We start from the raw sequence: 22,514 nt of genomic DNA, 5'->3' as shown, positions 1-22,514 counted from the left end.
GAAAAATGTGTATTCTGTTGTTTTTGGATGGAGTGTCCTATAAATATCAATTCAGTCCATCTTATTTAATGTATCATTTAAAGCTTGTGTTTCCTTATTTATTTTCATTTTGGATGATCTGTCCATGGGTGAAAGTGGGGTGTTAAAGTCCCCTACTATGAATGTGTTACTGTCGATTTCCCCTTTTATGGCTGTTAGTATTTGCCTTATGTATTGAGGTGCTCCTATGTTGGGTGCATAAATATTTACAATTGTTATATCTTCTTCTTGGATCGATCCCTTGATCATTATGTAGTGTCCTTCTTTGTCTCTTCTAATAGTCTTTATTTTAAAGTCTATTTTGTCTGATATGAGAATTGCTACTCCAGCTTTCTTTTGGTTTCCATTTGCATGGAATATCTTTTTCCATCCCCTTACTTTCAGTGTGTATGTGTCTCTAGGTCTGAAGTGGGTCTCTTGTAGACAGCATACATAAGGGTCTTGTTTTTGTATCCATTCAGCCAATCTGTGCATTTAGTCCATTTACATTTAAGGTAATTATCGATATGTATGTTCCTATTCCCATTTTCTAAATTGTTTTGGGTTCGTTATTATAGGTCTTTTCCTTCTCTTGTGTTTCTTGTCTAGAGAAGTTCCTTTAGCATTTGTTGTAAAGCTGGTTTGGTGGTGCTGAACTCTCTCAGCTTTTGCTTGTCTGTAAAGGTTTTAATTTCTCCATCAAATCTGAATGAGATCCTTGCTGGGTAGAGTAGTCTTGGCTGCAGGTTTTTCTCCTTCATCACTTTCAGTATGTCCTGCCACTCCCTTCTGGCTTGTAAGGTTTCTGCTGAGAGATCAGCTGTTAACCTTATGGGGATTCCCTTGTGTGTTATTTGTTGTTTTTCCCTTGCTGCTTTTACTATGCTTTCTTTGTATTTAATTTTTGACAGTTTGATTAATATGTGTCTTGGTGTACTTCTCCTTGTATCTATCCTGTATGGGACTCTCTGTGCTTCCTGGACTTGATTAACTATTTCCTTTCCCATATTAGGGAAGTTTTCAACTATAATCTCTTCAAATATTTTTTCAGTCCCTTTCATTTTCTCTTCTTCTGGAACCCCTATAATTCGAATGTTGGTGCGTTTAATGTTGTCCCAGAGGTCTCTGAGACTGTCCTCAGTTCTTTTAATTCTTTTTTCTTTATTCTGCTCTGCAGTAGTTATTTCCACTATTTTAGCTTTAGGTCACTTATCCGTTCTTCTGCCTCAGTTATTCTGCGATTGATCCCATCTAGAGTACTTTTAATTTCATTTATTGTGTTGTTCATCGTTGCTTGTTTCATCTTTATTTCTTCTAGGTCCTTGTTAACTGTTTCTTGCATTTTATCCATTCTATTTCCAAGATTTTGGATCATCCTTACTATCATTATTCTGAATTCTTTTTCAGGTAGACTGCCTATTTCCTCTTCATTTGTTAGGTCTGGTGTATTTTTATCTTGCTCCTTTATCTGCTGTGTGTTTTTCTGTCTTCTCATTTTGCTTATCTTACTGTGTTTGGGGTCTCCTTTTTGCAGGCTGCAGGTCTCCCGCTGTTTTTGATGTCTGTGTCCAGTGGCTAAGGTTGGTTCAGTGGGTTGTGTAGGCTTCCTGGTGGAGGGGACTAGTGCCTGTGTTGTGGTGGATGAGGCTGGATCTTGTCTCTCTAGTGGGCAGGTTCATGTCTGGTGGTGTGTTTTGGGGTGTCTGTGGATTTATTATGATTTTAGGCAGCCTCTCTGCTAATGTGTGGGGTTGTTTTCCTGTTTTGCTAGTTGTTTGGCATAGGTTGTCCAGCACTGTAGCTTGCTGGTCATTGAGTGAAGCTGGGTGCTGGTGTTAAGATGGAGGTCTCTGGGAGATTTTCGCCATTTGATATGTGGAGCTGGGAGGTCTCTTGCTGACCAGTGTCCTGAAGTTGGCTCTCCCACCTCAGAGGCAGAGCCCTGACTCCTGGCTGGAGCACCAAGAGCCTTTCATCCACACGGCTCAGAATAAAAGGGAGAAAATGTAGAGAGAATTAGTAGAAGTATGAAGAAAGAAAGAAAGAAAGAAAGAAAGGAGGGAAGGAAGGAAGGAAGAAAGAAAGAAAGAAAGAAAGAAGCAAAGAAGGAAAGAAAGGAGGGAGGGAGGAAGGAAGGAAGGCAAGAAGGAAGGAAAAAAGAGAAAGAAAGAAGATACAGTAAAATAAAGTATAATAAAGTTATTGAATTAAAAAATAATTATTTAGGGAAAAAAAAGGGACGGATAGAACCTTAGGACAAATGTTGGAAGCAAAGCTGTACAGACAAAATCTTACACAGAAGCATACACATACTCCCTCACAATAAGAGGTAAAGGGGAAAAAAATCATAAACCTTGCTCTCAGAGACCACCTCCCCAATTTGGGATGATTCGTTGTCTAAAGGAGGGAAAGAAAAAGAAAAAGAAAGAAAGAAAGAAAGAAAGAAAGAAAGAAAGAAAGAAAGAAAGAAAGAAAGAAAGAAAGAGAAAGAAAGGAAGGAAGAAAGAAAGGAAGGAAGGAAGGAAGAAAGAAAGAAAAGTAAAGTATAATAAAGTTATTAAAATTAAAATTATTAAGAAAAAAATTTAAAAAAAAAAAACCATGGACGGATAGAACCCTAGGACAAATGATGGAAGCAAAGCTATACAGACAAGCTCTCACACAGAAGCATACACATACACATTCACAAAAAGAGGAAAAGGGGAAAAAATCATAGATCTTGCTCTCGAAGCCCACCTCCTCAATTTGGGATGACTCGTTGTCTATTCATGTATTCCACAGATGCAGGGTACATCGTTGATTGTGGAGCTTTAATCCGCTGCTTCTGAGGCTGCTGGGAGAGATTTCCCTTTCTCTTCTTTGTTCTCACAGCTCACAGGGGTTCAGCTTTGGATTTGGCCCTGCCTCTGCGTGTAGGTCGCTGGAGGGCGTCTGTTTTTTGCTCAGACAGGAAGGGGTTAAAGGAGCCGCTGATTCGGGGGCTCTGGCGCACTCAGGCCGGGGTGAGGGAGGGGCACTGAGTGCGGGGCGGGCCTGCGGCGGCAGAGGCCAGCGTGACGTTGCACCAGCCTGAGGCTCTCTATGCGTTCTCCCGGGGAAGTTGTCCCTGGATCCCGGGACCCTGGCAGTGGCGGGCTGCACAGGCTCCGTGGAAGAGGGGTGTGGAGAGTGACCTGTGCTCGCACACAGGCCCCTTGGTGGCGGCAGCAGCAGCCTTAGCGTCTCCCGCCCGTCTCTGGGGTCCGCGCTTTCAGCCGCGGCTCGCGCCCGTCTCTGGGGTCCGCGCTTTTAGCTGCGGCTCGCGCCCGTCTCTGGGGTTCGCGCTTTTAGCCGCGGCTCGCGCCCGTTTCTGGAGTTCCTTTAAGCAGCGCTCTTAAACCCCTCTCCTCGCGCCCCAGGAAACAAAGAGGGAAGAAAAAGTCTCTTGCCTCTTCGGCAGGTGCAGACTTTTCCCCGGACTCCCTCCTGGCTAGCCGTGGCGCACTAACCCCTTCAGGCTACGTTCAAGCCGCCAACCCCAGTCCTCTCCCTGCGCTCCGACCGAAACCTGAGCCTCAGCTTGCAGCCCTTCCCGCCCCAGCGGGTGAGCAGACAAGCCTCTCAGGCTGGTGAGTGCCAGTCGGCACCGATCCTCTGTGCGAGAATCTCCCCGCTTTGCCCTCCGCACCCTTGTTGCTGTGCACTCCTCCACGCTCTGAAGCTCCCCCCTCCGCCTCCCGCAGTCTCCGCCCGCGAAGGGGCTTCCTAGTGTGTGGAAACTTTTCATCCTTCACAGCTCCCTCCCACTGGTGCAGGTCCCGTCCCTATTCTTTTGTCTATGTTTTTTCTTCTTTTTTTTTCTTTTGCCCTACCCAGGTACATGGGGAGTTTCTTGCCTTTTGGGAGGTCTGAGGTCTTCTGCCAGCCTTCAGTAGGTGTTCTGTAGGAGCTGTTCCACGTGTAGACGTATTTCTGGTGTACCTGTGGGGAGGAAGGTGATCTCCGCGTCTTACTCTTCCGCCATCTTCAAGGTCCCCCCCTCTTACATGCATTTATATCCTACCGTGTCTCATAAAGCATTGTGGTAACTCACCAGAATACACACAATCAAATATAATGGCAAAAGCACTTAATATAAACGGGGCCAAGGAAACATAGAAGATGAAGAAAAGATGAGAGAAATGTGAACAGGAGGAAGTGTAGTTAATTGAGTTGTATGTTTTCACTTTAGGATTCTCTGTGGATAAAACAACATGTAAATAATTGGTTACAAAGCCACATTATTAGAAGGTGCCAGACTGCACATTAACAGTCTGACACCAAGGGACAGCACAGGAAAACTATTCAAAGATAAAGATTTAAAAATCTTTGCAGTGTGAAACCTTTTAGAGCAAGTATAATGAGCTTGACACACATTTCAACACTGAACATGTTAATCACATATACAAAGTATGTCTCAAGTCATTGGAAATAGTTGCTGTCTCTGACCCTTATATATAAAACTGATCTGTTGGGCTTCCCTGGTGGCGCAGTGGTTGAGCGTCCGCCTGCCAATGCAGGGGACACGGTTCGTGCCCTGGTCCGGGAAGATCCCACATGCTGTGGAGCGGCTGGGCCCATGAGCCATGGCCACTGAGCCTGCGCGTCCGGAGCCTGTGCTCCACAATGGGAGAGGCCACAACAGTGAGAGGCCTGCGTACCGCAAAAAACAAAAAACAAAAAAACTGATCTGTTATGTGTAAAACTCAGGAGGTATTGATAGCCACTTTTTAGCATCTGAACAGGAAAACAAAGTTGTTTCCCAGTGATAATAAAGAATGAAGTAAGTGCAAAAGGATACAAAAGACAAAGCACTCAGGGAATGTATTAACAAAACAAATCAAACTAAATTCTGGTGACCTGGGTCCTATGATTGTACACACTCCGTGGAAATACCCCAGCCTAAATACCAGCACTTGAGGAAGGGTACTGCAAAGCCCATCACAGTGTAATCCTCTTAAATGTCCCTTTCAAGGTTGGCTCCACTCAATACTTAGTATAGGATATCTTCCCATCAGGCAGCAACACTGGCTGCCCTGCCCAATGATTGACAAGAAATTAACACACTAATGAATAAATGATGCTAATTTATTTCTATCCCTGACAATGGGCAACAGCACACACTCTGTTTTAATGGTGTGTCCTCTTTCCCACTTTTCTAAATAGCAAATCAGGTTTTTCCCTTCATTGCTTTATATCATGTGTGGCAGGCATGATGGGAAATGGCTACCAATGGTTCTGTTATTGATTCTTACCTTCATTTCACTGTAGCTAAAGAAGATACTTTGGGGCTTCCGTGGTGGTGCGGTGATTGAGAGTCCGCCTGCCGATGCAGGGGACACGGGTTCGTGCCCCGGTCCGGGAAGATCCCACATGCCACAGACCGTCTAGGTCTGTGAGCCATGGCCCCTGAGCCTGCGTGTCCGGAGCCTGTGCTCCACAATGGGAGAGGTCAGAACAGTGAGAGGCCCGCGTACCGCAAAAAAAAAAAAAAAAAAAAAAAAAAAGATACTTTGTATGATTCAGTTTCTTTTTTTTTTTTTTTTTTTTTTTTTTTTTACGGTGTGCGGGCCTCTCACTGTTGTGGCCTCTCCCGTTGCGGAGCACAGGCTCCGGACGCCCAGGCTCAGCGGCCATGGCGCACGGGCCAAGCCGCTCCGCGGCATGTGGGATCCTCCCGGACCGGGGCACGAACCCTTGTCCCTTGCATCGGCAGGCGGACTCTCAACCACTGCGCCACCAGGGAAGCCCGATTCAGTTTCTTAAAAATGTATTGGTACTTGTACTGTGGCCTAACATATGGTCTATCCTGGAGTTCCATGTGTACTTGAGAAAAATGTGTATTCTGCTGTTGTTGAGTGGAGTGATCTATATGTGGCTGTTAGGTTTAGTTGGTTAACTGTGTTATTCAATCCCTCTACCTCTCTACTGATCTTCTGTCTAGATGTGTTATCCATTATTGAAAGCAAGGTATTGATCTCCAACTATTATTTTAGAACTATCTATTTCTTACTTCAATTCTGTCAATGTTTGCTTCATATATTTGGGGGTTGTTTGGTACATATATGTTTATAGTTGTTATATCTTTTTGATAGATTGAACTTGTTATCAATATATAGTGCCCTCCTTTACCTCTTGTGACAGTTTTTGATTTAAAGTTTATTTTGTGTGATATTAGCATAGCCATCCCAGATCTATCTTTCTTTCTTTCCTCCTTTCTTGCTTCTTCTTTCTTTCTTCCTCCCTCCCTTCCTTCCTTCCTTTCTTCCTTTTTTTTTCTCTCTCTCTCTTTTTCTTTCTTTCTTTTTTGTTACTATTTTTATGGGATATTTTATTCTATGCTTTAACTTTCAACCAACTTGTGTCTTTTGATATCAAATGAGTTTTTTGCAGGCAGCATATAATTGGATTATGGTTTTTTTTAACTCCGTTCTGCCAATGTTTATGTTTTTATTGGAGAGCTTCATCCAGTTACTTTTTCAAAAATTACTGATGAGGAAGAACTTAATTCTGTCAGTTTCCTGCTTGTTTTCTGTATGTCTTATGCATTTTTTGCCCCTCATTTACTCCATTACTGACTTCTTCTGTGCTTAGTCGATTTTATTGTAGTGAACTCTTTTGATTCCCTTTTCATTTCTTTTTGCATATAGTCTATTGATATTTTCTTTGTGGTTATCAAGAAGATTACATTTACCATTCTAAAGTTAAAACAATATAAAGTGAATTGAAACCAACTTCAATAGCGTACAGAAAGTTAAAACAATATAAATTGAATTGAAACCAACTTCAATAGCATACAGAAACTCTGTTCCTACACAGTTCCATTCCTCCTCTTTACATTACTGTTGTCACAAATTACACCTTTATACATTGTGAGCCGAGTAACATTGATTTATGATTACTTTATGCATTTGTTTTTTCAATAATATAAGAAATAAAAAGTGGAGTTACAAGCCAATAACACAATACTGGCTTTAATATTTGCCCATGTATTTATCTTTACTGGAGATTTCTATTTGTTTATACAGCTTTGAGTTGCTGTCTAGTGTCCTTTCATTTCTACCTGAAGGTTCAATTTGGCATTTCTTATAGGGCAGTGGTAGGAAGTTGTAACAAACTCCCTCAGCCTTTGTTCATCTGGGAATGTGTTAATTTCTCCCTAAGTTTTGAAAACAGTTTGGCCAAATATAGAATTCTCGGTGGACAATTTTTTTCTTTCAGCACTTTAAATATGTCTGGCCTCTGGCTTCCGTGGTTTCAGATAGGAAATTAGCTATTAATCTTTTTGAGGATCGCTTCTTTGTAACAAATTTCTTTTTTCTTTCTCCTTTTGGAGAAAAGATTCTTTCTTTGTCTTTTGGCTTCTGAGAGTTTGATTATACTGTTTCTTGTTGTGGGGTTCTTTGAGTTTATATTAGTCCTGAAGTCAACCAAAGATTTACAGCAACCAAACACATACTGAACCAGGGAAGAGGCAACTTGAAAATGGCAGGAAAGCTTTGTGGCATTTTTACTTGCCCTTGCCACATCCACTCTTAGTGTAGTGATGGTCTTAAAGTGGTGGAGTCTTAATGCAATGACACTCTTAAAATAGCAGCAGACCATGTTCCTTGTATGGGACCCTCAATCCTGGTTCAGGAGGGAGCAGAAGAGTCCCTACTCTCAGACTATTATGTGTATCTGTTCTAATCTGTCTGGGACGGACACAAGATGCTATCTCTGTTTTACCTAACTTGGAACACAATCTGGAAAAGCAGCGGTCATTGCTCAAAAAAAGTGCAAGGTGAACTAACAAAGCACAGATGGCTAGGGCAAAAGACTGTTAATTGAAATACTGTAGACCACATAAGATCCAGGAGCAAAAGTTGGGGGAGATTCTTTGGGAAATTAGAACTTACAAAAAGTACACATGTGTACAGAGAAATTAAGAAAGCCACATGCATACTCAAGACAAGATGCATGCTCTGAAAACACCAGAGAAGCCTCTAAGCATTTACCTTGGGCTGAACCCTGAACTCAGTGCAGGTCAGCTAAATGCTAAAGGAGTGATCCAGCAATCTGCACAATGGGGAGAGGTGTGTGGTTTTGAATGTGCATGTGGATGTGCATGTGTATATTTGTTTTTGTTTGTTTTAGGTCCAGGAATTCAAGGAAATCTCTGTCAAAACATTAGCTAAACATGAACTAAAGGAACAGAGACTTCAGTGCCTACATACGATAAGGAATACAGTCATTGCAAAACTAGTTTGGAAAGGTCCCTAAACAAACAGACTACTATAGCCTTCAAAAATCAAAAGCACATAAAACCCTGGGAAAGTGAGAGAATCTGATTTCCATAGACACCACATTATAATATTTGAATGCCAAATTTTCAACCAAAAAAAATCACAAGGCATACAAAGACATGGAAAAGTATGGACCATTTAAGAAAACAGATTAATTGATGAAACCATCCCTAAGGAAGCCCAGAATTTTCTCCATTGCATATTGTTGCCGCCTTTGTCAGAGATTAATTGACCATAAGTGCATGGGTTTATTTCTGGGCTCTCTATTCTGTTCTAGTGATCTACATTTTTGTGCCAGTAGCGTACTGTTTTGATTACTGTAGGTTTGTAGCACAGTCTGAAGTCAGAGAGCATGATTCCTCCAGTTCTGTTCTTCTTTCTCAAGACTATTTTAGCTATTCAGGATCTTTTGTGTTTCCATACAAAATTTAAAATTATTTGTTCTAGGTCTGTGGAAAATGCCCTTGATATTTTGATACAGACTGCATTGAATCCATAGATTTCCTTGGGTATGATGGTCATTTTAATAATATTAATTTTTCCAATCCGTGACCATGGTATAACTTTCCAGCTGTTTGTGTCATTTTTAATTTCTTTTATCAGTGTCATATAGTTTCCTGGGTACAGGTCTTTTATCTCCTTAGGCAGGTTTATTCTTATGTATTTTATTCTTTTTTATGCGATTGTAAATGGGATTGTTTCCTTAATTTCTCTTTCTGATAGTTCATTGTTAGTGTATAGAAATACAATAGATTTCTATATATTAATTTTGTATCCTGCAAATTTACCAAATTCATTTTTGAGCTCTAATAGTTTTTTGATGCTGTCTTTAGGATTTTCTGTGTATCATGCCATCTGCAAACAGTGACAGTTTTACTTTTTCCTTTCCAATTTGGATTCCTTTTATTTATTTAATTTTTTCTTGTCTTATTGCTGTGGCTAGGACTTCCAAAACTACATTGAATAAAAGTGGTGAGAGTGGGCATCCTTGTCTTGTTCCTGATCTTAGGGGAAATGCTTTCAGCTTTTCACCATTAAGTATGTTAGCTATGGGCTTGTCATATATGGCCTCTATTATGTTGAGGTATGTTCCCTCTATGCCCACTTTCTGGAGAACTTTTACCATGAATGGATATTGAAGTTTTTTCAAAAGCTTTTTCTGCATCTATTGAGAGGATCATATGGTTTCTAGTCTTCAATTTATTAATGTGATGATAAGAGACCTAAGACAGCTACAGAGGCTAAGTGACCTTTCCTTCCCTGACTGGGTAGGTATCCTTGTTCTGCCTTCTAATTGAGTTAGTATCTGAATAAAGAACTGCCAAGTATCATTTAGTTCACAATACACCGCTGTGGCAATATAAAAATGAATTTGGCTAAATGATTTGGCTTTTCCAAATTATAGTAAATGAATATACTGAATGAATACTTCAACTTAATGAAATGTTTGTAAAAATATTTTAATGTAGGAACTTCAGTGGAGAATTGAAAACAAAACAAAAAATTCAGGTAAAGGGTTGAAATAAAAGTACACTCAGTTGTATCCAGTTTCCTCTTGTAAAATTCTCTTTTTAATTTGAGTGGACAGTAAATTGAGAGTATCTGACTTGGGGCTAAGGAAATCTAAGCCTTCTCAGCCACACCATATTCTCTTATGTCATTTAATAAAGACACCAGTTAGGTTGCTGAAAAAATAGTGGGAAAAATCAATCCCTCACATCCAAAGGGCGGCTCTTGAAAATATGTGGGTTGTTGTAGTTATTTTGCTCTTCTGGCCTCAGAAGGTCTAATCTTAACCTTATCCCCACATGGAGAGAGACTTTTTAAACCAATTCCCATATTACTCATTATATGACTGTTGAAAAAGAGCAACCCAGCTCTTTTCCTGTGCTTTCAACCAGTTATCTTATTCAAAAATCTGTTTGGATTGTTATACTTTAATCTTGCCTGGCAAGGGACTTATGGGCAGGTTCTTATTGTTTGAAAGTTTGGTGCCAGTATCTGCAAAGAAAGAAAAAAGTAAAGAAGGAAAGATGTGTTTATCAAACATCCCAATAGTGAAGGTGTGTGAAAGCAACTTTTGAAAAAGTTAATCTGTCAGAGTTTAGCCTTATTATTATATTTTATTTTATTCATTGAAAATAAATAATTATCAATGAATCCTTTCTAGATTTTCTAGTTTCCCGAAGTTCCCTGTATTCACATTCTAAGAGGAAAAATGGTATTTTAAGTCACTGCTCTCCACCTTATATTATTTATAATCACTCCTCATCACCTCTTCCCTCAAAGAAATGTGAGCCTGAGAAGTGTCCTTTGTTTGTCTTTGTGGAATAAGTGATGGGGATGCATCCTGGAGACCTGTGAGATGTTTAAATTGTGGCATAATGAAACTAGGATGGAGAGCTCTGGAAAGATCTGGAAAGATGGCTGGTAGAGTGTGGCTGGATGTGAGAGAGGAGAGATGTGCAGAGAGAGGGAGAGGAAATTTTCAGAGGGAGAAAATTAAACAAATAATTAAATAAGTTTTGTTGTGTGGTGTGGGATGCAAGCCTTTCTCTGCCCCTTTCCTTCACAATCTCTTTGTTAAAGACTGTTTTTCATTAGTGTTACTAAGATAGGATTTGCCATTTTGTTTGGATACTGAGAATGGACGCATGGAAACAGTTACATTTGGGTTATCTATGACTATCTTTAATGAAGAACATAAATATTGGCCACACTATCTATGCACATGCTATCACCATGCCTTTTTCGTTCCCTATTCATATATCTAAGTCCTCTTCTTTCTTTAAGGTCAATCTCAAATCTCATCTCAAATGTACATTTATTGATATATTCAACCCCTAATGAACTGTCCCTTCTTTGTCCTCCTTAGGCTCTGATTATTTATAAAAACTCATTTTTGTACTTAGAAACTATCCAATATGATATATTAGTTATTTCATCAGCATATGCTATATCTTCAACACAATTATAAGCTTTTGTGGGGCTGGGATCATACATTCTGTAATTTTTCTCGGTACTTACACTTACTTTGATGAAAAGCACATTCATTCATCTAAGCATCATTTATTGAGTGTTAATTAAATAACTCAATAAATATTGTTTGAATGAATGCATGCATGAATGAGGGAGTATGCAATAGGTAGCCTAATGTACCACCCAATATGAAAAAAGCAAAAACATAAACACAAAAGCAAGGCACAAAGTGGACCAGGACTTTCTGTAAAATATCCTGCTTTTTGTTGGATGATGCCATGAAAATCAAGATGCTCCTGAAAGGTCTTAAATAGCTGACCAAGAATAGTAAACAATTGAAATTCTCTCAGGCTTCTTCAACCCTATCACTAGACACATTTATACCTCTCAGGAATGTTATTAAAAGAAGAGATTAATAAAGCTTTTATAGATGAGTTGATAAATCTCTAAATATTTAAATCTTATTTCCTCATAGGTTTTCTCTATTTTGGGTTTCCAAAAGATTTAAATAAACTACAGGATAATTAAAAATTAGACATTATCTTTCTTACCTTCACTTTTTTTTTGGGGGGGTACGCGGGCCTCTCACCGTTGTGGCCTCTTCCGCTGTGGAGCACAGGCTCCGGACGTGCAGGCTCAGCAGCCATGGCTCACGGGCCCAGCCGCTCCGTGGCATGTGGGATCGTCCCGGACCGGGGCACGAACCTGTGTCCCCTGCATCGGCAGGCGGACTCTCAACCACTGCGCCACCAGGGAAGCCCCTTACCTTCACTTTTTTTATGGTAAACACCTTTTTATTTTCTCCATAGTGCTGCCCAGTTTCCACCAGTACAGTTCTTAAGTGAATTTTGCTCTGGATGGTGGGATATGTAAGATGTAAATGAATTGTTTGTATATGTTTTAGAATTCTTCAAAATGGCCTGGCCATGGAAATGCATTGAATATTATTTAAATAACTAAAGTAACTTCTTCAGAATTATTATTCTATTCTGGTTAGGATACTATCTGCTCTGGTTTGTTAAAATTTCCCTTTAGAGTGGTTTTAATTTTGTCTCTGATTGGGGTCCTAGGATTTATTGCCACACCCATCCTGTACCTGTTTTCCTTTGCATTACTCACCTTGCAGTTTCTGATTCATACAGGGCCTTACAGGTTAGTGACAACCTGGCCATCACAACTCTGGGAAGGACAGACCTACTTTTCAGAGGTGTTGATGTTTTCTCTACCTGAAGGTTTTCAAGAGATATCAATCTTCCTCACCACCTCCCTTGGCCCTTTTGATGGACTAAGCAGTTCCTCATGAAATTTCTGTAGGATATCTGTACCAACTTCTCAATATTGTTCCATCCTGAGTCTAAATTCCTGGCCTCAAGGTAATGTTAGATTTCTAGCTCCAGCCCCTATTTACATAAGGCCTATACTAAGGAACAGAACCCATAGACATCAGTCCGCTCTTCTTTCTCTGGATTTAATTTCTCTGTTACTTTCTGAAACATGCAGGTGTTCCTTTCTTTCTTTTAATCTCAGCTACGTGCTTTTAACTTTTTCAAAATTCACCCAGAATTTATGTGTGTCTCCAGTAAGAGTACATTCAATTGAGCTTAGTCTGCTATTCTACTGGCCTATTTGAGATCCAGATAATTTGCTACTTCCTGGATTCAATTACCTGTATATTTCAGGCATCTAAAACTCACCATGTTCCAAATTCCCCTCCTTATTGTTAGTAATTTTCTTGGGACTCTGGATGACATTAAATGGAATAAAGTTAGTGAGTGGCCCAGGAATGCCTGAATGTTTGTTTGTCAGAGTGGCCAGGGAAAGTTTAAGCAAGGAAGAAAATCAAGTGAAAAACAGAATCCCATTAGTATGGCTGAGTTTACTCCCAGGATTCCATGCAGAGCTCTCTGTAGAGCTGGGTTGGGTTATAACTTATGCCAGAGCTCTACGTGGGGCTGACACCACCTCATGCCAAGCTCTCAGTTCTGGGCTAATGTCATCTCTGGTCCACTGTATGGAGTGGAAACTTTGGAGGAATGGCTAGTGTGTCCCAGGGTGTATGAAGAGGGAAATTGTGAACATGACTTTCTAAATTATGGAGAAATTACCCACTGTAAATGTACCTTGAACTACGTTGTTTAATTTGACCAATCAGATCAATGACGTTCCCCTTGAATGAAATGCTACTATGTATATGAGCAGAAGAACAAAGCTGGTATAAGGAGATGGAGATACTGGGAGTTTTTTTTTCCCACCAATTATCTTTTCCTCTGACCATGACCTTCCCTTTGAGTCTCCTAGACCTTGGGGATGATCCCAACCCCTTGGGTTGGGTGATGGCAACCCCATCTTCACTAGAACCTCTAAAGTTAACTTTAATTTTTCCCACTCTTTCTATCCGTCCCATGTATGCCAGTCAGTCGTCTGATCTTGGACGTTTACTGACAAAATATGCTTGAATATAACCATTTCTTTTCACTCCCATTGCTACTGCTATTGTCACTGCCTTAACTAGGGCTTTAAGTTCTATATATAAAAATATAAATATCTATATATAAATAAAATATACAAATAAATAAAATATTAATTCTGATGATTTAAAAGTCTTTTCTTGATAAAAACTTTTCCTGATAAAGATACACAATATCTTATATATTTTTGTATTATCTGTTCTTTTCTTAGAATTTTAGTCATATGATTCTATCTCTTGGTTTGTCTAGAACATTTTGATTGAATGCTGGCTATTTTATTTGGCTGTTTTTGTTTTTCTCAGTGGAAATGTTGTTTGGCTTCAAAATATTTTATTCTACCTGGAAGTAGCAAATCTTAAAATTACAATTTTTTAAATGCTGTCAAATATCAATATGATAGGTATCACAAAATCTAGAAAAATGACGTTTAAAAATTAACTACTGCCAGATGTATCTCTATAAAACTTTTTCCCCACTCTTTTAGCTATATATTCTTCAATTGCCTCCTCGTATGACAGTTTATGTATTTTAGAAATAAAATTTTAAGAAATAAACTTTGTAGTTTATAGACATAGATTTCTTTTAACATGGTTGATTAGAATTTGTTTGTAGTTATTAATAGTTTAGAAAAGTTTATTTCAGCTTCACAAGTTATTATTGAAAATGTCACATTAATTTTCATTGTTGAATTTGAGAAAATCTCTATGGATTACTTCTTCCTAAATATTTACTATTATAAATGCATTACTGATTTCAGTACTGCTATAGGTTTGTGCATTACAGAAATTCTGATAAAATACTCTTTCACACCATTCCATTACACACACACACACACACACACACACACACACACACACACACTGTTATTGATGGAGTATATCCTTGACAGAAGAAAATTTCTGTTTTGACTAATCATTGATGAGAACTGAATCATTGACTTACCTTTCACATGCCTGATGATTGAAATAATTTTCCACAGAATAGCTTCTGGCTTTATACTTTTCAGTTCTTTTCTTCTTCTTCAAACACACATGCTTTGAGAGCTGTGAAGTGCAGGACATGGCTATACTATAAGGTGGTTTTTGTCCTTATGCTTCTGTGTCTTGTGCTAGTTAAGTCAGTATAGTAGTCAGTAGGAGTACTGGAAGTTATTCCTGTAATGGGATAGTATATAGTCAATTACATATGGTGGTGTCTGAAAATCACGTAATAGCCTCATCTAAAACATCTCTTAGCCAGATTTCAAAAAACCTGTGGCCATTCCAAGATGATCCAACATAGCAGAATATGATAGAGGGAAAATTGGCAAAGAAAGAGACGCTGGTCTTACCTGATTGAAGTTAAAATATCTCTTTTGACAATTTTGAAAAAACATATAATTACATGAACTAATTTCTAGGGTTCTTCCTAGGACCTAAAAAGGAACCCATAGAGCTGTGGAACAACAATAGAAGCTACTGTAATGAGAAGCCTGTGCACCGCAACAAAGAGTAGCCCCTGCCCGACGTAACTAGAGAAAGCCGGTGCACAGCAAGGAAGACCCAATGCAGCCAGAATAAAAATAAATAAATAAAAATAAATAAATAAAAATAAATAAATTTATTTTAAAAAAGTAATACCCAGCTTTGAGGCATGAGAAATATGATGAGGAGAAATTAGCTAATGTTTTCAGAACTTTTAAAATATCAAACTCAGTCTCTAAGATTTTAACATTATATACAATATCGGTTACTTATTAGTGGTTTGGGAAAACCAATTTAAAAATTTCTCTTACTATATTGAAATTCACGGCCCTGATGTTTTCCACATTGACTATATGAATGATGAAGAAAATTCAATCATGTATTTCATTTCCAACTGGACAGAAAACAAAATTTAAAAAAAATGTTTGGACTACTGACTTTTGATTTCTTCTAACGCAAATGTAGAGGTAATTTTTATTCCCTGATTAGGAGGAAAGTGGTGGAAGCGGGCAGGGTTAAGAATTAAGCAGTTAAGCTGTTGGTCCCACATCAGACAAATTATCCTTATACCTCCTGTCAATATTGTTAACAGAGACTGTTATTTTATTAATCCTTATGATCCCGTGATTCTTTCTTTCATGTTTCAGGGCACAGCAGGTGAGAGAGTGGATTTGTTAAGCTGGGTGGGTTTATCCTTCTTTTATGCGTTCATTCAATTTTATGTTCATTTACTTATTGTACACATATGGCAATAGAAGCTGCTAAAGCAATCGTTGCTATTCTGCAAAACAACAAGGCACAGAAGCAGATGTCTTATTTCCGAGATTTCTCCCCCCAGGATTATTATGATTAAAGATTCTTTGCCCCTCTCCCTGGAGAGGACAAGGGGCTGCTTGCTAGAGGTTTTTTAATGACTTGGGGAAAGGCTCAAATATCCCCCCATTATGGTAATCCACCCCAGGGACAAACCACACAAGAATATTATGAATTTATTTTATTTTTCTATCCTTGCAAAGGTAATACTCAGCTCATTAGAATATGAAAAATATACTGTCAAATTTCAGAATTACATGGATGAAGAAAATCACCAAAGTGGCATCATATCGTGTGTTATAGTTGTATTTACTATATTGACTATATTAACTATATTGTGTTAACAATAGGTTGTATAAGTATATATTGAAAAGGCAAAACGCTGTAACTTATTTCAGAGAAAATAATTATGTTGGCAAACCCCAAATTGTACATTGTGGACGGGTCCTAGGAAAAGAAGATTTAATTCACAGTGGACAATAGGTTAGCTTCTGTTTTCAGCCATGTGCTATTTCAAGAATCAAACATCATGAATAATACAGGATATAGGAGGAATAGTCTAAAGATGGAAAAGCACATTTTGATTAGGAAAGAGAATTTAAGGTTTAAGTCTTTTTTTTAAGGAAAACTGCCTTATTACAATGAGATAAGAAAATTGTTTCCTTCTTTTCTTCCTTCCTTTCTTCTTTTTTTAAACCATTTTTATTTTGTATATTTGACCTCTAAGCTGAGATGACTGAAAATGCCTCCTCTGGGCATCAACCTTTTTGAAAGACTTTTTCCCCCTCCCTAAGGGCTATTTGTCTCTTGGAGGCATTGTCTACATTACTCACCAAGAGGCAAGCATTTGTCGTTGCACTAAATGCTGACATCTCCTGATAAGAGGGAAGCTGCAAAGCAGAAGAATTGAAGGTCAATATGTTTATATTGCTCTCAAGCGCATTGATGTACATTTGTGTATTGGGGAAGGGGAGTGAAGCTTGAGAGTGGGCCAGTGGGGAGGGGTAAATATTTAGTGATGCTGTCTACCTATGGGCTTATAAAGTTTACAGCTGCATTAGGAGGACAAGCATTACCATTAGCATGAAGAGTGGAGCAGAGCTCAATTGCAAAAGCTTCTAGCTATACACATAGGGCAGTACGTAAATGATACACATTATTGCATTCACCCTTTCACCCTCCCCTGTTCAAGCTAATTGGAAATTTCAATCCATTTCGGAGAAGTAACACAACTATCAATCATTTTCCCTGGCACGAATCTTCCAGGAGGAAGAAAATGGAATACAACTAGCAACAGAGCTCACGCACTAGCCCATGTGTCTTACATTTAATATCTGATCACTAGCTGGATTGAAGCCAAGAGGTGATTCACAAATTTGCTGCACATTAGAATCACCTGGGGATCTCTGCGACCTCCCTGTGCCCAGGCTCCTCCCTAGATCTACTAAATGAAAATCTCTGGGGCTGGGACCCAGACACCAATGTTTTCCTTAAAAGCTCTTTAGGTAATTCAAACAAGCAGCAAAGTTTGAGAACCAGCCCAAAACGGGAACAAACTTATTTCACACAGATAAAGTGGGGCAATTTGTATGTTAAAAGAACGTGTATCTATCTATATTTTTTCCTCTTTATTCTGTTTGTGTTTCAAATAGGCTTTTTTTTTCCCCCCTGCAAAAAGCGTTATTGTTTCCATTTGGCCCAAGGCTTGGGAGAGGGGTCAAGGGCAGTTACAAAGCTGCCCAGTGGCTGCAGAGCGGGGCTTCAGGAAAAGCTCTGACGCCAGAGGGGCTCCTCAGAGGCCGCTGGACTTCAGAGACTCCTGTTCGTGCTCGAGGGTGAGCCTTTCAAAGAGATACTCGCCCAGCCCAGCCTGCGGACCAGCCAGCCTGCGGCGGTTGGTCAGGTGGTCGCCCATCTTGATGAGTTTCACCTGCTCCTCCAGGAAGCGGCTCTCCCGGAAGTCGTAGGGGTGGGAGTCTGCGCGGGCGGAACCCAGGGCGTGCAGATCCGATAGTGCGTGGTTCAGGTTCTTCTCCCTAAGAATGGCGGCTTCCACAGCGTCCTGGGCTTTACCCCACTCATTTTGAGAAGGCCATCGCGCATCCTGGAAGAGGGCGCGGCCACAGCACTGGTTTTGCATTTTCAAGAGACGCTGGGCGCCCTCACACTTCTCCTCGGCCAATTGGCGAAAAAAGTGGCCCACACCGTCCAGAGTCCCATTGTTGCTGTCGAAATAGAAGCTCAGAGAGAGGTAAGTGTCGACAGATGCATGTTGAACAGGCGGTGGACGGTGGCCTCCACCACGGTGGAATAATTCTGACGAGTCTGGGAGCTCATGGTTGATCAGTGATAAGGAGCTAAGCTCAAAAAACGGTGTTGGCCTGTCCTGGAGGCTGAGGATAGCTGAGTGGCTGAGGGTAGCTGAGAGGCTGATTCTAAAGGTTGTGACTGGAAGAAAGGTTGGAGGGTGGTCGGGGGCTGGAGCAAGGAGCATCCATGGGTCTGTTCATTCCAAACACTGTTGAAGCAAAAGACAAGATATGCAGGACCGCCGAGCACACTGCCTCAAATAGGCTTTGATATAAATGAACAAGAAGTGCACCCAAGGACAAAACTTACCCTTCCCCCCACCAAAATAGCTGGCGATACTGGAATCTAGACCTGGGAAGGGATTCTAACGTTGCTTTCTTAACATTCCCAGCCACTAGAACAGTGGTTCTCAAAGTATAGTCACCTTGTAACTAAGCAGTACCCTCTGGGGCCTTCCTAGGACAGACCCATCCCCCATAGCCTCTGCTGTAGTTCCTCTCTGAAGTACTCAGATAATAGTATCTCAGGCATATTTCTTGAGTTTTCAGATGCTAAAAACCACCACCAAATGGAAGAAATTAACTCCTTGATGATCATGAGCACATAGCCCCCAGACCTTCTAGCACCTAAGGATGGATAATGTTACCTGCCCTATTGCCTCAACATCAACCAATCAGAATTGTTCACGAGCTGATCAGATTCCCTAGGAACGCCCCTCACTCACCTGGCCTTTAAAAATGCTTTGCTGAAACCCTTTGGAGATTTCCCGGGGTTTTGGAACATGGGCCACCCCTCTCCTTGCTCGACCTTGCAGTAAACCTTTCTCTGCTCCAGACTCCAACCTTTAGGTTTGTTTGGCCTCACTGTGCTTCAGACACACAAACCTGCATTAGGTAACAACCTGACCAGCTTTACCAGCGTCCCTGATAATGTGTTAGATATTCAAGTTTCAGGGCCCTGTCCCAGCCCTATGGAATCAGCAACTCTGGTGGGTCTCAGTGATCTCTGTTATAACAGGCCCTCCAGATGATTTGTATTCACCTTGAAGTTTGAAAATATCTGCATTGTCAGCTGGCCAAAGCGTCCACCAGCAGGTGAAGGGGAGTGGTGCCTGGAAAAGATAGGGACCAGCCAAGGCAAGTACGGCAGCATTTGCCGTGGTAGCAATGGAGAATGCCTTTTCTCCACTGGTTGGCACAGACTGGTATCTGGGAGCAGTGGCAGGGTTATTTAGGATGCTTTACATTTCAGTGTAGAGTGACCGCTGTGCTGGTTTGCCAGGGACTTCCCCTGTGTGAGCACTTAAAATCTCATCCTGGCAAACCCCTTAGCCCTGGGTTTGAAAAACGTAGGGAATAACATGAAATTTAGGGGAAACATGATCTAGGTTTTGGGCAAGTCACAAGTGCTAATTGAAGCTAAGCAAGTATGGACAACATCTAGCCTTCTTTAGCCCTTTGTGGGGAGTAAATCTGGCTGGGTTGAAAGGACTTATTGTTAAGAGATCTTTGTAGAAACGTCCCCTCTGCTTAGTCCGCTGGTCCTCAGTTCTGGCTAGACGTTGGCATCGTCTGAGGATATTTTAAATGATTTTATTGGTCTAGGATGACCAACCGTTGGTGTGAGGGTTTTTAAAAAGTGCTTCAGATGATTCTAATGTGCAGCCAGATTTAGGTGCCACTGCTTAAGCTTTTGAACCGCTGCTACTTATTTTAACCTCGTCTTCCTATGAGAATATCCAACTGTAGTTGAGGTTTTTTTTTCTTTTTTTTAAACTGTTTTATTATAAGATTTACTGTCTTAAATAAGATTGAATGTACAGAAAATCCTGCTAGTCCATCTGGTATAGCTGGATACCCAGAATAATATCGTTAAGATATATACCATTTAAGTATTGCGACTGGCCTTTTTAAAACTAACGTATGCATTGAGTTAGTATGATCTCTTTTGAAGTTGTCATGTTGGGGAGCTATACCTCTAATCTGCTGCCGCTGCTAAATATCTGGACACCTCTTATTAGGAATTGCTTTTAAAAATCTTCAGGGATGAAAACCAAGATTGCTGTATTATTTGTACTGGGACCACAAAAACCTCACAAAATTCCCCCGCTGTACCTTCTACCCCCATCTCTAACCCTTGGCAACTTCTAATCTGTTCTCCATCTCCATAGTTTTGTTATTTTAAGAATAATATGTAAACATAATCATGAATGACTTTATTGGCTTTTTAAAATTTTTCCCTCAGCATCATTCCCTTGAAGTTCATTTCAATTTTTGCATATATTAATAATTTGTTCCTTTTTGTTGCTAAGTAGTATTCTATCATAAGATTTTATCACAATTTGTTTAAACATTCACCCATTGAAAGACATTTGGGTAGTTGCCAGTTTTGGGCTATTATAAATAAAACTGCTGTGAACATTTATGTGTGAGTTTCTGTGGGAACTTAATTTTTTGTTTCTTTTGGATAAATGCTCAAGAATACAATTACTGGGTTGTAGGGTGAATCTACTTTTAGGGTTAAAAGAGACTGTCAAGCTGTTTCTCAGAGTGGCTAAACCATTTTATATTCCCACCAGTGATATGATATAATTTTTCCACATACTCGCCAGCATTTGATGTTGTCACTATACTTTAGTTTTTCTCTGATATATCTCATTATGGTCTTAATTTGCATTTCCCTAATGGCTAATGATGTTGAACATCTTTTCACGTGCTTATTTGCCATGTGTATATACTCTTCCCTGAAATGTCTGTTCCTGTCTTCTGCCTATTTTCTAATTGGATTTTTTAAAGTTGTTTGGAGGGTTCTTTGTATATTATAAATACAGGTCATTTGTCTCATACGGGATTTTCAAATGTTTTCCCAGTGTGTAATTTTAGTTTTCATCCACTTAAAAGGATCTTCTATGAAGCATTTTTAACTCATTTTGATGAAATCCAATTTATCAGTTTTTGCTTTTATTGATCATACTTCTGGTGTAAAGTCTAAGACTTATTAACTTAGTTCTAGATGCCAAAGAGTTTCTCCTATGTTTTTTTCTAAAAATGTCCTGCTTTTACATTTAAGATTATGATCCACTTTGATTTAATTTTTGTATAAGGTGTGGAGGTTTAGGTTAAGGTTCACTTTTTTTTGGTCGAGGGATGTCCAGCTGTTTACCATTTTTTTGAAAAGTCTATTCTTCCTTGATAGCTTTTGCACTGTTGTCAAAAACAAGCTAAATGTATTTATGTCAGTCTCTTTCTGAGCTTTCCAGTGTCATTGGATATGAGTTTCAGGAAGCACTGAGCCTGGCTCACTTAATGCTACTGAGTTGGAGGGCTTGTATACGTTGGGCCTGTTGGCACAGCAGATGCTAGCAGATTAGACTAGTGTTGATGGGACTAGTGCCACAGGAGGATGGGTTCCCCTTCAGGCTATGCTGCTGCTACAGTAGATCAAGTTCTCCTCTACCCCAACTGTGGGGCAGTGACCTGCTGCTGTCACTGCTTTGTATTAAGCTGCTTTTGCCTCAGGTGTGTGGTGGGATCCCTTGGAAGCTGCTGCTGCTGCTGTCAATCACAAGGTTAAATTCATTTTAGAAATACTTGAATATAAATACAGAGACAGGCTTTTGTAGGACCTCTGTATTTGTTTTCTACTGCTTTCATATGAATCACCACAAATATAGTGACTCAAGACAATGTAAATTTATTACTTTACAAGTCTGACATTGGTCTCAATTGGGTAAAGTAAAAGTGTTGGCAGGATCGACAGATGAATGGATAAAGGAGATGTGGCACATATATACAATGGAATATTACTCAGCCATAAAAAGAAACGAAATTGAGTTATTTGTAGTGAGGTGGATGGACCTAGAGACTGTCATACAGAGTGAAGTAAGTCAGAAAGAGAAAAAAAATACTGTATGCTAACACATATATATGGAATGTAAAAAAAAAAGGTTCTGAAGAAGCTAGGGGCAGGACAGGAATAAAGATGCAGCCATAGAGAATGGACTTGAGGTCACAGGGAGGGGGAAGGGTAAGCTAGGGGGAAGGGTAAGCTGGGACGAAGTGAGAGAGTGGCATGGACTTATATATACTACCAAATGTAAAATAGATAGCTAGTGGGAAGCAGCCGCATAGCACAGGGAGGTCAGCTCCGTGCTTTGTGTC

At 39.9% G+C, this 22,514-nt stretch overlaps 1 pseudogene across 1 annotated transcript; it reads right to left on the bottom strand.

Moving 5' to 3' along the window:
- Positions 1-17,836: 17,836 nt before the first annotated feature.
- LOC309824137 (ferritin light chain-like) lies at positions 17,837-18,381 on the bottom strand (annotated as a pseudogene). The gene has a single exon. The product of its transcript is annotated as a ferritin light chain-like (transcript).
- Between the last annotated feature and the right edge of the window lie 4,133 nt (positions 18,382-22,514).

Source organism: Grampus griseus, assembly GCF_964374135.1.
Source record: "Grampus griseus genome assembly, chromosome: 6".
Taxonomy (NCBI): domain Eukaryota; kingdom Metazoa; phylum Chordata; class Mammalia; order Artiodactyla; family Delphinidae; genus Grampus; species Grampus griseus.
Note: the sequence above shows the minus strand (reverse complement) of the source record. Positions and strands in the feature narration are given on the sequence as shown.